The 16289-nt window shown below is 41.4% G+C and overlaps 1 protein-coding gene and 1 pseudogene across 4 annotated transcripts in view; one reads left to right on the plus strand and one right to left on the minus strand.

Moving 5' to 3' along the window:
• Positions 1-16289, plus strand: part of Vti1a (vesicle transport through interaction with t-SNAREs 1A) — a 368172-nt gene that overhangs the window by 178295 nt on the left and 173588 nt on the right. The gene's annotated exons all lie outside the window — the stretch shown is intronic.
• Positions 13800-15358, minus strand: LOC103731769 (annotated as a pseudogene).

A 16289-nucleotide genomic window follows, 5' to 3' on the forward strand; every position in this document is an offset into this window, starting at 1 on the left:
AAAAAAGGAAGGAAGGAAGGAAGGAAGGAAGGAAGGAAGGAAGGAAGGAAGGAAGGAAGGAAGGAAGGAAGAAGGGAGGGGAGGGGAGGGGAGGGAAATAGGCAAGGGAAGAGAAGAGGGAGGGAAGGAAAGAGGGAAAGGAAAGGGAAGAGGAGGGAAAGGAAGATGGTAAAGGAGAGGAAGAGAGGAAGAGGAGGGAAGAAGGGAAGGAAGTATAGGGAAGAGAGGGAGGGAGCGGGGAGGGAGATGGAGGAGAGGATTAGAATATATAATTACAAACAAACATTTTTAAGGTAATGATGTAAATTCAACAAACCCTGCTTGTCACATAACAATTTGTTTTGTTTATTTTAATCTTTTTAAGTGATTGTACATTATTCAAGTACAATAGACATACATAAAATAAAAGCAAAAATGTGCTTCCCCCTTTCCCCCAGCCAATCTCTTCCGCTCCCCAGACGTCCTCTATTTATAGTTAGTATTTTGCTTAATATTCTTACCCTCTGTATCTGTATTTTATTTGTACCTATGTATTTATGTGTGCAAATATGTACACATGTATATCTGAATGTGCATATGTATATCTCTGCATATTATATTTACTTATTCACTCAGCAATTATTTAAGGCTGTGCAGTATACTAGGGCTTGTGATACTGAGAAGACAGTAACTAAATGATGAGGTCCCTACCTGGGACCTACATTCTAATATCATAGACATATAGGAAATCAGTAAGATGTAATGTAAAATGTGCTTCTGATGCATACTATAAAGAAAATAAAGTAGGAAGACAGGTAGAGGAGTCCAGGGGGTTTTACTTCAAACCGGGGTGGCCAGAGCAGTAGTCTATGATGATATTTAGCAGAGACCCAAACAATATGAGAAACTGTGCCTTAGGTTTTTCTTAAAGAGGATAAGTTCTTATAATATCTGTACAAAACCATGTTCTTTAACAGAACATGATTCTATCATGCACAGTGTCCCTGGTCCCTTGTTTGCTTCAGTTGCCCATGATTCATGAACAGGATTCCAACATCTGTACACATGGACCCAAATTACCCTTGTTCGGTGACTCCTTAGTACATCATAGTATATCTGTGCTGTGACATAGCTATCCACACATTATTTTACTTTTTTATATTTATAAATTTTTTATATATTTAAATTTATAAAATGGTATAGATCATATCATTTATGTTTGGGTATTATAGGATTAACATTGTAGTTTTGTTGGAAAGTGCGGTCAAGTATTAGGCTCCTATGGGTGAAATGCAGAGTCAGTGTTAGAAATGAAAGAACCAGGAGGTGTGGTACCACACACCCATATTCCCGGCACTTGGGCAACTGGGGCAGGAGGAGTGTCATGATTTTGAGGCCAGTTTGGTCTACATAGCAAGACAGTGTCTCAAAGCCAAAAAACCAACTGCAGACTTTGGCATATAGTTCATTCATTCCATAGTTCATTCGTTCATTTTACATGTAGATAGTTTAAGACTTAATAATTTTATCATTTTAAACTGGGACATCAAAGAATCTTAAATCAAGCCTTTATCATTAAAGAAACATATCATACTTTTAACTCTGTTTTAGAAGTTCTTCAGCTAATTTCCTAGACACTGACTCGTTCTCATTCACAGGATTTCAATGGTCAGTTTAGGTTTTGGTTCATTTATTTTTATAATAGGGATCAAACCCTGGACCTTATTGCATACTAGGTAAGCACTCTGCCATTGAGCTTCTCCTAGCCTGGATCATCCATTCAGTCTTCAGTAGTATTGACTTTATATTATTCTTTGTCTGGAAATATTTGATATAGCCATATTTTTCTTTTATGTATAACATCATATTTTTTTTTCTTAATGGTAAAATGCAGACAAACCCGTATCATACAGCAATAGCCAATGTTGACCTTTTGGGGGATATCCAGCTAGTTGACTTTATTCATTGTATATATTGCCTATGTGTAGAGTGAGATTGTCTTTTAGACTGGAGCTTTCCTTTGGGGTTACCCAGCTCTACTGGCCTTTGGCATGTCTGACTGAGAACAGACCCACTGACTCTGTCTCCTTTCAGTTTCTGGCTATTCACTTTATGATGACTATCACAGCAGACTTTCTCCATGTTGTTGACTGACTGGACCTGCACCATACTGCTTGTTTGCCAAACAAATGGTTCTCAGGGTGACAGGTGATATTGTTGCAACCCTCAGAGCCCTTGGATAGTTGCCTTGTGGCTGTCATCCTGACTGCAGACCCAGCATGTTCAGCATCATTCTCAACCCTATGTTGAGAGCATTTGCCAGGAGTCACATCTTTCCTTTGAGAAGACATGCAGTAAGTTCTCTTACCCTGAGCCTTCTTATTACCAACGCCAACAGGGAATATCTTTGGATTTTCCCAGAAAATGTTGTTTCTCTCTCTCATATCCCCCTCATTATTAGCACTGTCTATTTCATACCACAGACTCCTGAGAAGGGGAGTTGTCTTCTAACTGGAGGCCTACCTGTGTTATCCCCATCTTGGACTCAAGAGGAAACAGCATCTTTACAAAACAGATCTTTCTCCCCACTTAAACTTCCCTTAGGAAGAGCTTCTTGCCCTTGGGTTCCTGCGTAGCCCAAGATGGATCTATGAAAACACTGATTTGGGAATAAATGCTTATTTAATGCAAGGGAATAGTTATTCAAAACTGAAGCTGGGCATCAGCTATTTAGAATGAAATATATTTAATTTGCACTTCAATTTTCAAGGATGATTTAAACAGCAGTATACTAAGCTTGCTGAGTTCCAGGGGACTGAAGTTGGTGAGTTTGCTTATTGCCTGTAACTCAATAATTCACCATTTTGCATACTAAGATGTAGATAAGTCCCATATGATGCTATCCACATATGAGCTGAATCTCACAAGCATGTGTAATTCCAAGTCTTTCTGTGTGGCACAGCACCTAATTGTGTGACTCTTGGATATTGTTAAATGATGATAATTTCATATATTTTTCTCAAATACTGTTTCACAGTATTAAGACTGAGACTAGAGGTGAGAAGAGCCATAGTGTATTAAGAAAACACATTAATTGTGCCTAAATGTGCTTGCTTTTTCTTGAAATGCCCACTTAGTTCCCAATTGATCAAACCATGAAGGTTCCAGAGAGCCTTTCTTCTGACAGACTTGATTATGTAGAAGTTCCGGTCTAGAGAACTTGTTATTTTATAAACACATGCATATGCGTAATATATTCTGCCCAACACTCCTACTTTCTGATCTGCACCGTACAACAGAGCATCCTATGGAGTCACAGAACAAAGAAAAGCTTTTCTCTGAAATTCTTTCCTTGAGCTAAATATGTCCCCAGCTTCAGAGAGAAAACCCCTAGCCTGGATTGGGTTACCTCTCTGACCCTCTGAAAGGAATGTTAGGTAGCTCTAGTGTGTTCTCCAGGAAAATGTCATGTTTGGGAGTGTAGGAGCTTGGGGGCATTTTTCTATTTTAGAATTAGGGCTTTTTAAACTTAAATTATTTTATTTTAAAAAATTATTATTTTATATATTATTTGTTATTTATATATTCTATACTTTCATCCCTCCCAGTCCCCCTCCAACTCCTCCCATGTTCCCCCACTTCCTCTCAATTTCTTTTCTTCTTTGATTCTTTGAGATATATATGTATATATGTAGATAATATAGATATGTAATGCACTGAGTCCATTTAGTGGTGCTCATGTGTACCTGTGTTTAGGGCTGCCCACATGGGATTAGATAACCTTTCAAGAAGCTCGTCCCTGGATGAAATTGATTCTCCCTCCTTCAGAATCCATTGATCGTCTGTAGCTGCATTAACGAGCAGCAGGTGTCTTGTCCCTCTGGCTCTTGCCATTTTTCTACCCCTCTTCTTAGTTGTTTCCTGAACCATAGATATAGAGACTGCATTGTAGATATATCACATAAGGCTAGGCACCTTACAGTCACTTATTTTCTGGGTTTGACTTGTTATAGAACTCTGTAATAGTTTCCATCTGTTGCAAAAAGAAGCTGAAGGAGCTCTCAGCTCTCACCAGCGAAGCTTCCTTATGCAAGTGAAGGTCACAACTGACCAAAATGTTGAGAATAAGAGACTGAAGAATATGTGTCCCTGGATAGGAACTCCTATATTAAACCTCAGCCACCCAGGGCTCAGGGACCATTGCAGAAGAGGGGGCAGAAAAACTGTAAGAGCCAGACGTGGTAGATGACCGTAAGGAAACAGAGTTTTCCAGGCGACTGAGAACTTGCTCATACGAACTTACAGCAATGGTGATAGCATACACAAGACCTATGCAAACTCAACCCAGGCAAAAACCCAGCATAGAACTGAAAAAATAGGCAAGATGTCCCAACTTTAGCTGAGGAACTACTGGCAACTGAAAACTGCTGAGTGAGGGAGAGTTGGTCTTCTTTAAGGGAGTAATGCTAGATAGGTTGACCAGGCTCTGGTGGATGAACTCACACCAAGGGACATCTGGGCACACAAACTTGACTCAGTAGACCTTAATATATATTACAGAATGTATGAAATCTGGTGAGGGCTGCCATGGAGAGGTGCAGACCAGGGAGGAGTTCTAAATATGATTAAGATGTATGAAATGTACAAACATTCAATAAAAATATTTTTCAAAGAAATTTTTTGAAAAAGCTTCCTTGATGGTAGTACACATCTGTCCCAGTTTGTTTCTTCATTGCTGTGACAAAACACTCCGACCACTACCAACTTGGGGAGGAAAGGGTTTATTCAGTTTACATCTCCCAGGTCGCAGTTCATCAGGGAGCCCAAGGTAGGAACTCAGGGCAGGAACCTAGAGGCAGGGGCTGGAGCACAGGCCATGGAGGAACGCTGCTTATTGGCTTGCTCCCCTGGCCCCTGCTCAGCCTGCTTTCTTATGCAACATAGGCCCACCTGCCCAGGGGTAGCACCACCCACAGTGGGCTGGACTCTCCCACATCACTCATCAAGAAGATGCCCCACAGACATGGCCACACAGGCCAGTCCAATAGAGGCAATTCCCCAATTGAGGTTCCCTCAACCCAGGTGTGTTGAGTCAACACTAAAGCTATCCAGCACAACACCTTTAATCGAAGCACTTGGCAGGCAGAGACAGGCAGATCTCTGTGAGACCAAGGCCAGCCTGATCTACATAGCAAGTTCCAGGCCAGCCAAAGAATTCTCAATTTGTAGAATTGATTTTTATTCTAGTTACTTTATCTGTTTCATTGCATCTCATCCCCTCAGTGCCCCAGTGTTGTGGCTAGTACCACTTCACATTTCACCGGAGAAATCCAAAGACTGTTAATGACTCACTGTAACTCTACAGCTGTGAAGTGGTGGAATCAGGATTTGAACCTCTGTCATCTGACCCCAGTGCCCTGACACAGACTTGCTCTTTCAGCAGCAGATGGATAGAAAGCTACTCTCCCCACTCAAGGACGCTCCATTTTCCTTTCAGCCAATAATCAGTTCACCCTAGCTTCTAGTCATCATGGGTTTATGGCACGTGCTCTCTCTTACAATACCCAGAAAATGACAAGTATTAACGTGATATTCATAACAGTAATACAACAGAGCACAGGGAAAATGCCATATGTTGGAAAACTCTGGCAAGAGCATGCTATAGAAGAACTCTTACTAAGCTTATTTGAGGTAAACTTCACATCACATATGTTACAAACCGATGCTGTTTGGTACATGATTTAATACCATCCAATCTACATCCCAAACGTCATCACCTTAAAGTGAAGCCCTATGACCCATTAAGCAGTTCCTCCTTTTCCTTTGTGCCACTAACTCCTGACAGGGCAACCACCAGTTTCCTCTCCTTCTCTTTCGACCTCTCTCTGGATTTATCTGTTCCAGATATTTCATACAAATGGACATGTACAATTTGAGGCCTTCTGCACCTGGCTTCCTTCATTTTGCATGGTGTTTTCAAGGTGTGCCCATATTGGAGCATATCAACACTTCGTTGTTTGAAGTTTCTGAGAATGTTGGTGTTGTTTGGTGGCAGGGGTTTTTTTGTTTTGTTTTGCTTTGTTTTGAGACAGTGTTTCTCTGTAGCCTCAGCTGGCCTAGAACTCACTATGGAGACCAGGTTGGCCTCAATCTCACAAAGATCTACCTGCCTCTGCCTCTGCTTCCTGAGTGCTGGGAATAAAGGCATGCATCACCACACCCAGCAAGAATATTGGTTTTTAATAAGGTTTGGGGACTAGCTCTGCCACTAAACTCAGAAAATGTTATGCCAGCCTCTTCCCTCTTACCATCTCTGGGACTTCATCTGCTCCTCTGTAAATGTGCCCTGTGGAAGGGGAGTCTGTAGAAAGCTCTGGAACCAAAGGTCTTCCTGCTTAAGGACAGAGGGGGCACGGAACACACTCCATCTCCCTTGTAGTTATGCTCTGCGTGTTGAAGATATACACTCCTTAGTTCCTTCTTTCCCAGTCTGTGACCAGAGAGCCCTTTTGTTCACCTCTTTGTTTTACATCTTGTAAAACATAATCCAACACTACAAAACCATGGGCTACTTACTGATGAAATGCCACAATGTACAGTTTGCCAAGCCACATCCATGCTGACCTTTGCTATAGGTTGATAGCCTTTTGTTGGGGTGGTATTCTATGAACCTTAGTTAGACACTTGGTTGTCCCAGTAGTAACAGAAGGACCACAAACATGCTGTAGTGTGTTAGACAGTTCTTTACCACACACAGGCTTCCTATATAAACTCTTGAATGTCCTGCAGGTATTTATGGAGATAAACAATATGTTTATATCTGAAATAGTTTTGGCATATAAACACAAACCATTTTTATAGTTTTAATATATACTGATTTTTCCAAATGCACAAAATCAGGTTGTGTTTTAGAAGAATTGTTTACCATTGAAAGATGGGTAGGATCATACCACAGTAGTAATAAATTAAACTGGAAATCCTGGTGGCTTAACAATACAAATGTTTCTGGGTTCACGGGTGCATGTGTGTGTGCATGCCTGTGTGTGTGTGTGTGTGTGTGTGCGCGCGCGCATGCGTGCATGCATGCATGCATGGTATGTTAAAATATAGCTAGGAAAATTTGCTTAGCTGTCTAGCAGTGGCAAAGGCCTCTGTTATATAACTAAGGGATACTGACTGGCAGAGACTCCACCATAGGGAATGTTGCCTGCCACCTCAAGCCATGGCTATTGAGCTTGCACACCAGGTTTTCAGTGCTTTGACCCAAAAACCCAAAGCATATTACTCCTGAGGAGAGCCCAAAAGCTAAAACTAGTCATATCACCCACATTACCGAAGAGACCTATATAGCCAGGCCTGTGCATTTACAAATAGAAACACATTTTATTATAAATTATTTCTTATGTTTTCTTTATATTACAGTTAGGACAGTCTATGTATTTTTTTTTCCTCATAGACGTCTATAGATTATATTGGCCCTGAATTTCATTTCAGTATAATCACAGGGCATTGAGAAATACGTGTTATAAAAAGAGGTCCTAGGAGATCAGAGCTACTTTGTAGCTATAGCATTATCCACAGTAGCTACTAGGTCTTAGGGAGTTACAGAACTTGCATAATAGGAAGATCACCTCCAATTTATCGAGCCTGTCCTATTGCTAGACACTGTTAAGTCTGACTGTGCTCTAAGCTCCACCTGTTCCACCTGCTCTAACCCTATGAGGAAACCTCTGACTCCCCCATTTCTCATGTGAGAACTGCTCTCTCATTTAACTATGTTGGGGAGCTGTGGCTGGCATTTCAGCCCACACTGTGTCTGCACCACAGCTATGAGGGAGAACACCCCCATTACCTACTGTGAGAGAATAATTTGAACATCAAAAAGTTGCAGTGCAGGGGGCAGGGGGTGTTGGCACAAAGGTACTTGGTACAACACAGCAGGATACCAGGGGAGCCCAAAAGTAAGTTGCAAGACTGGAGAAGCAATGAGGCAAGGCGGAAAGGACATTGATCCAGAAAGTAAGATCCCCACCCCCACTCCCCAACCCCCCACCCCCGCACACACATAGCTGGAGAAGCCTTGGATTGTTACTTAACTGAGGCACAGAGCATTGCCTAACTCTACACACTTTAGTGAAGCGTTTCCCATTTGATTCCTGTTCATGAAACTTTCAGTTGTTCTCTCCTTTCATGGGTGTTAAGAGCTTGCGGTTTCATCAGTTAATTTCTTGAATGGTATTATCAAATTGGCACCAGGCCAAAAATAAAACTAAGACTCACTCCAGAATAAACCATCAGTTAACAAAAGACAATATTAAGTAAATATATAGTTAACTCAGAATTAGAAATCAAAGTTCTTTGGGGCTTCCTTTTCTAGTAGTATATCCTTTTTTTCCAGCATGATGGGATTTTCTTCCCTTTTGTTGAAAGAAGTTAATGCAAGATTGTCCACTTAAGAAATTATGCTGTGCTTTGCTCTCACTGCTCAGCCTTCATCTCTCCTCATCTTATTCTGTGAGCAAAGGCTTCTGCGGCTTGTGCACTCGGAATCGACTTGTAGAGGAGCAACATTTTCCTTGCCTGTGGCAAGACCACTTGTGTTCAAGGCCAAGAAGCTAGGCTGGTCCTACAGAGACCCTCTGGGTGACTCCTCCCTTTTGAGAGCCTGATTGTCCATTTCTTGGTTGGTGTTCTAGCAGCGGCATGTGTTGCCCTGAAGGCACCTGCTTGTACAGTGTTGACTACAGTGTGCTGTGCTGTCCAATTCTCACTTTGAATTGTGCCTCCAGTCTCAAGCCACTTGATAATATAAATGGTTCTTTCTCCAAAATTTATCAATATCCCACCATTCCCTCCTGATAACCACCCCCCTCCGTTTTTTCTCTTTTAAAAATTCAGTGTGATCTGGCCTTTCTTGGGGACTCTGCTGCTTTTTGCAGATTTATGTCCATGTGACCAGGTACCTTGGCAAGATGTTTGTCTTCATCACTCAACGTCTCCATTAGGCAAGCTGTTTAAAAATCTTCTGTGTAATTATCTGTTTTGACTCTCGCTCTTCCACATTCTTTTCTTTATTGTAAACTTTCTATGACTTTTTTATATCACTGCCATGTTCCAAAAGGCATTTAAAGCCTCCTCACGCTGTTCTGTCTGCTTTTCATTAAGTTTGCCGTCAACTCAATCCCTGCCTGCTGCCTCCCTCTCAGTCTGACTGCTTGTTTATGAGGCTGAACCCTAGATTGCACAGTCACAGTTTGTTCTGGCCTTCCTTATTCTTTCAGATGGGCACAAAGAAGCATCAACACTAGGGATGCTAAGTCCAGGAGTCGCTTAAGGGCACATGCCAGTTGCTGACTGCTGGTCATTTATATATAACTGCAAAGGTTAGAAATTTGGAGCTGGAGGTACCTGCCTTCGGAATATGACCAGGGTAATCACTTTGCAGGAATAAATAATGCAGTACCCAGACTCATAAATTAAGAGTACCTGCTGCTTTTCCAGAGGACCTGAGTTTGGTTCCCAGTACCCACACCAGGTGGCCCACAACCATTTGTAACTCTAGCTCCAAGGAATCCAGTGGGCCCACTTCTGGCCTCCATAGGCAACTGCACACATATGGCAGACACAGAAACAAACACATATACACATAAATAAAAAATGTTTAAAGGCAAATCATTTTGTTAAAGAAAGCGGAGAAAAAGACAGCTTTCAAGCAACTTGCACTTAGATGCATATGATCTTATTGAAACAGGAAAGAATGCTTAAGAAAAAATGTTTTGGGACTATAGATGAAGTTCAGTATTTGCCTAGCATGCATGAGGCCCCGGGGAGGAAATGGGAGGAGAGGGCAGAGGAGAGGAGAGAGTCGTTTTGTGACAAATGTGGACAAATCCACAGCATATCTAACATTTTAGTTGAACACGGACAGCAAGCAGAATTATGAATGGGTGAACTGTTAGTGATATTCAGACAGAGAGCCACATGGTCATAGAGCAGCTCAGAGATAGCTAAGTTCAATATTACTAGATAAGTTCTCATGCAGGGCTGACCATCCTCCCCTGGGGACATATGGTTGTAGCCTTTCTATATGCCAATAACAAACAGAGAAAGCATTCATGGAATCCTTCCCATTCATAGTACCCTCAAAAGAAAAAAAAAATCTAGAAATCAACCTAACTAAAGATATTAAAGAGCTCTACAATGAAAATATTAAATTTTTGAAGAAAGAGACTGAAGAAGACACAAAGAGATGGAAAGACTTCCCATTGGTAGAATTAATATTATGAAAATGAGCACTGTACCAAAAATAATTTACAGATTCAGTACAATGCCAATCAAAATCCCCATGGCATTCTTCACAGAATTAATAAAAAAGAAAAAAAATCCTAAAATTCATATGGAATCACAAAAGACCCCGGATAGCCAAAACAATCTTGAGCAAAAAGAGCAATGTTGGGGGGATTACCATACCAGAACAGTAGTCATAAAAACAGTAGCACAAAAAAACAGACATGTAGATCAATGGAACCAGTAGAAGACACAAACATGAATGCATGTAATTTCAGCCACCTGATATCTGACAAAGGTGTCAAGTATCTGAATACATATTGGTTGTCACATCTAGCAGAGAGGACTTGCTGTTAGCATCTGGCTCTTAGGGCCCAGGAATGATGCAAACGATGCGTCTATGTACAAGACAGACCCTTCTACCCAAACAAAGAACATCTCACCCCAAAACATCTGTAGGCACAAAGGTTGAGAAATCTTGGACTGGAGTCTAAAGTGTATGCTAAAGAAAATTAGAGGAAAAGTCTGAAAAGTTGTAAGAATATTCTTAAGCTTCTAAATGAAAGCTTACGGGTCAGTTCTTGGTAAACATGGCCGGGGTGGTGTTCTAGGGATTGTGACCAAGATGTGTCCACAGTTAGAGACAGTGAAGACAGGGAGGCCAGTTAGCAGCTTTCCCACTGTTATGTGTGTCAGAGCTTATTTAAAAGGCACATTTGGAAATACCTGAAGACTGGTTCACAGTGAGAAACAAAATAAAGGAAGATGCAGAATGAATTGATATTGATTCAGTCATTCAAAATGAATCTATATCAATTGATATATCAGTTGACGAATTGATATATGTCCACCCAAGACACCCCTTGATGGGCCTACCTGATGGGAAGAGGCGCCTCACATGAAGCTCTCTGATGCCTCCTGGATTTAAGGGAACTACCAAGACCACCTGGGTGAAGTATCCAGCGTGGAATAGGAAATAGGGAATAAAACTTGAAATAGGTTAATGGATTAAGCATAGAAATGGGGATGATATCTAAAAAACATTGAGTGAATGAAGCACTCAGAGAAAATCTGGAGAATGTAGAGAAGAAATATGTGGTAAGGTTATGGATAGCCATCCAGTTGCAGAAGTCTCAGGTGAAGATGAGGAAGAGGCAGCACGGTAAAGGAAGATTTGCCGGATAGACAGCTGTCACTACAGGTATCTCTTCAGTATGATGGTGCTTTATGATCTTGAGCTAACTCACTCAGATGTATGATTTCTTCAATGGCAGAAATTTATATAAGGACACATAATAGCAATTAATATCAGTACCTGTTGGAATTGCTTATTTATTTCCTTCTGCCTCGGTGGGGGGCGGGGTGTTGGAAATAGGTTGAAGTCATCCTATCTGTTCAAATAGATTATTGACTTCATGATAGACCGTCTTTGGTGCGTTGCCACAGGATTTAATATGAACTGAATACCAGAGATCAATTCTTTTCTCTCTCAAAGTAAGGGAAAAACAAGCAGCCCATTACAAAGCAAAATAAACCAATCAAAGAAATAAAGTAAAGGCTGCATGAGACAGGAGATTACTGAGTTCGAGACCAGCCTGGGCTGAGTAAAATGCAAGTCTCTGTCTCATAAAAGGAAGAAAAGCAAAAGTCACTCAGATTTACTTTCATGGATATGGAATTTGGGGTAAGTCATAAACCAAAGGAAACATTTGAACTTTCTTAATTTTTCAGAAGTCAGAAGGTTGGTCTGTTCTTCCGGGACCTGAAGGTCTCTGTCACCTTTCACATATCACAGAAGAGCCTTCACCAGAAGGATGTGTTTAATGTTAAAAATGACCTGAAAGCCTTTCCAAACACTTCGTTGGGAACCTTAGAAATTGTTTATGCCTACTTCTATTTGGTTTTATTTTCTTTCTCTAAAAGCAAAGCAATCTGGGACTGGAGACTCATCGGTTTTGGAACGCTGTTTACTTTCATATGGCTTATTATTCTCCACCTGAAGCGTGTGAATATTATGAGTTGCTCTTCAAGGAGACCCAGTGCTAGTTTTCCTTTATCTTTAAATGTTGAGTCGGGTTTTTTGGCGCGTCTTTCTAGACTTCCTTGCTGCCTAACAGCAGGAAGTCATAATTAGGACTGTTATGTAAAAGTCTCTTTCATTTTTAGCATCTGATTCTTAAGGAGAGACGAAATTAAAAAGTACAGTAAAATTGTAAGTGTACTACGTGCACCTTTATTTCCCTGCTATGTGTTGCATATTACATAAGGCAAATAATAAAATTTCCCTTAAAGAGCTAAGTAAACAGACTTAAATCACACTGTGGGGGCTGAGGAGTAAAATGGTAGTACTAGGAAACTGCCTTGCATACAGTTGGCTTGGAGAGCTGTGTAAAATGGTATACTTTACATGTAATACTTTGGAATTAATCAGATGCACAAGCATGTTTGGGGGGACCCTTCATAGCTTCTGCACATGGGAATCAAAGATGGGATTTATTTGAGTTACCCTGTAGCCTTCATTGTTAAAGTCAGAATTAGTCTTTGTTTGGCAAAGCATTAGTAGCAATCCTTCTTTGCTGAGGTCTGGGTACTGGCAGAGCATTCTCCGTACATTATGCTGTTTACCTAAGGGTTTTAGTCAAGAAGCTCTCTGAACAGCTGGCCTGATTATTGAAAATGCCTCATAGTAACTTCTAGCCTGGGCTGATCGATATCAGTGCAAAGCTTTATGTGGGAGGGAGCTATTTAAACATTGAGAGCCCCAGGGATAAAAGAGAATGAAAAAATAATGCTGGACAAATATGCTGAAATGTTCAAAAGAAGAGAGAAGTATCCTGTCTTGGCATAAGGGGAAAATTCTTAAACAAACAAAGTAGAAGGTATGTAATGGTTTTTTTTTGGGGGGGGGTTCAGAATTTTATTATTATTGTATGTATGTATGATACGGGGATGGAGTATGCACCACCTTTATGTGGGTTCTCGGAATCAAACTTAGGTCGTCAGGCTTGCATAGCAAGTGTCTTTACCCACTGAGCTATCTCAATGGCCCAAAAGAATACTGCTTTAAAAATGTCAATGAATCACATACATGTTTTCCACAAGTAATTAGAATTTTTCTGTCTCCAACTAAAAGCTTTAAGAAATTTTCAAAAATTGTCAGTGAACAAAAGGCATCTCTTTTGATTCTATCAGGAACCTTCAAAGGAACAAGCTCTTTAAAGCAAGCTAGAAAATTAACATTGTTAGTGGCTCAAATGCATAGAAGCACAATCCTGGCCTGCCTGTTCTTTGGTCAGTGTGCTGCTGGTGCTTAAAAGAAACCTGCTTAGAACAGCACCACTTCCTTGGCTGGTGTCTGAAAGGCACTTGCGCATATTTTCAGTTAGGAAGGTGACTCCAAGATGGAGGACAACCCTGACCATTCCCTCATCCTGAATAGCCCAAAGCATGGATTTCAGATGCTACCCAGTCACCATCAAGACAGCCCACTCATTCCACAGCCTGGCCACACGTACAGGCTCCACTTCAGGCTTTCAAAAACCAGATTCCACGTTGCCCATCTCCATGCACACTGTCTTTAGCTGTGAATAATACTCAGTCGTCACCTGGCCATTCTCTCTGCCAAATCCTGACTTCTTATGTCCACCAAAAGGCAACTCCACTGGGAAGACATTATAGTTGTTAATGTAGCAGGTTCCAGCCTGAAGCTTGGCTGCCACCCTGTGAGCCCGCTGGATGTCCCTGGTAAAGACACCAGCTGCTAGTCCAAAAATGGTATCGTTGACCCGCTCCAGAACCTCGGCTTCAGTGTCAAATGATAAAATGGACATAACTGGCCCAAAGATCTCTCTCACACAGGTCATGTCATCTCTGCAATTAGTTAAAATGCAAGGTGTCATGTAATATCCTTCTTTTAATTTGGGACCCTTGGGTACATACATAGATCTCTACCACATAGCACACTAGCACCCTGCTCCTTTGCCAATTTAACGAACCCAAGGACTCTCTCCAGATGTGGGTGTTTGATGAGCTGACCTATCCTTGTATCTTCCAGGAGGGGGTCTCCAAGTTTTATCTTTTGAGTCTGCTTCACAACTTCTTTTGTAAATTTATCAATAATTTCCTTTTGCACAAACACTCTTGTGCCATTACAGCAAACCTGGCCTTGTGTGAGGAAGTTGGCCATCAGTACTCCCTTCCCACCATTCTCCATATTACAATCTGAGAAGATGGTGAGAGGGGATTTTCCCTCAAGTTCCAAGGTAGCCGGTTTGATTCCTTTGGCTGACATCTCCATGATCTTCATGCCAGTGGGCACACTTCCAGTAAAGGAGACCTTGGCTACATCTTGATGCTGACACAAAAACTGGCCTGTGGCAGCCCCATATTGCACCACATTGAAGAGCCCAGGCATACCAGCTTGGGTGTAGATCTCAGCCAGGAGCAAAGCAGACACAGTGGTAAAGGGAGAAGGCTTAAAGATCCTGGCGTTACCACAGGCCAAAGCTGGAGCTGACTTCCAACAGGTGATCTGGAAGGGATAGTTCCATGCTCCAATCTCGACACACATGCCAAGTGGTTCTTTTCTGGTGTAGCCAAAGGACCCTTCCGGAAGCTGGATGTGTTCACCTGCCATGGATTGCAGCCAGGCCTGCCAGCAAGTGTCAATGTCCAGCCGGGCCTCAAAGATGGAACTTGCCAATTGTTGATGGTCTCCACAGTCGCAGTTTCATCTTTCTGCTGCTTTATTATCCGGGCAGCCTCTAAAAGACTTGGCAGTGTTCCATCCCACATTTTTTACTCCGTATTTCGAAGGCAGCCTTTGCATTTTCAACAGCCAAACTTACTTCCTTTTCTCCCGAACATGTGAAAGTAGCTATAACTCGGCCGGTGGCCGGCTTAAATGCCTTTTCCGTGCCCAGAGGCGTCCACCAGCTCCATGCAGGCCCCACCGCGGTAGTTGAGCGGCTGCGTCTCCACGAAGGTGCCAGTGCTCATGGTGGTGACCGCAGCAGGCCGGGGAGAACCGAGGAGTGGAGTCAGCGCAGCCCCAACTGCCCGGAGGAGCATCTGTCCACCCGGAGTGGACCTCCCTGGGACGGGCCACGGAAGAGGCGGGACCACCGTGAGTTTATTTTTTAATGACATTTAAAAGATTAATTTATAACAACACCCTAAATATTTAGCAATTGTGTAGTACCATCCTAAATACGAAGAAAGGCTAATCAAAGAAATACCAACAAACAATTTTATTTTCATTATAAATGTAATTTGTTACATAAAATTCCATGAAACACTTTTTGAGATAGTGTCGATAGCAACAGCTTGATTATTAGGTAGGATTAGCTCCCACTTTTCAAACCATTTTCTTTCTCTGAATCATTAGGAAAAAAAAGTCATAGCACCACTGTGCTATGCCCACAGCACCCAAATGTAAGCAGAAAATTCCCATTTCCTTGAGATTTTCTACTACCTAAATGTAAACTAGAAATATTAATGTCCCCTTCCATCTTAGCACAAAACAAGTGGGTTTTTCCCACATCTGTTTTTAAACAGTTTACTAAAATAAATAAACTGTACCAGTAACAGATTTTTATCTTCTAGAAACATTTGGGAAGCTTAGGACATTGAGGCAAAAAGATCAGCATTGAAAAGCCTTTTTCTTCTACAAAGTGGGTGAAGGAGAAATGGTCCAAAAGGGGAAAGCACTTGATTTATCAAAGTGGAAGCTTATGTGAGAAATCCACATCTTGTTACATCCTGGATTTCCTCTTTACACGAGCAACAGACGGGAACTTCAGAAACACAAAGGCAATCAATGTGAAAACTGTGAAAGTCTCTTAATTAATCAACTCACACAAATTCCAAGTAAGAGAATTTTACAAGCATTTCAATTAAGGCTTTCCCTTCTTATTACCAAATTTCATTGATAATATAAAATGCATAATCAAAGTTGACATGACTAAAAAAACCAAAATATTATTTAAATACTGAGCTTTTAGACTTATAGGCATCTTTGATTT

Source organism: Nannospalax galili, unplaced genomic scaffold (genome assembly GCF_000622305.1).
Source record: "Nannospalax galili isolate Female #2095 unplaced genomic scaffold, S.galili_v1.0 scaffold974, whole genome shotgun sequence".
Lineage (NCBI taxonomy): Eukaryota > Metazoa > Chordata > Mammalia > Rodentia > Spalacidae > Nannospalax > Nannospalax galili.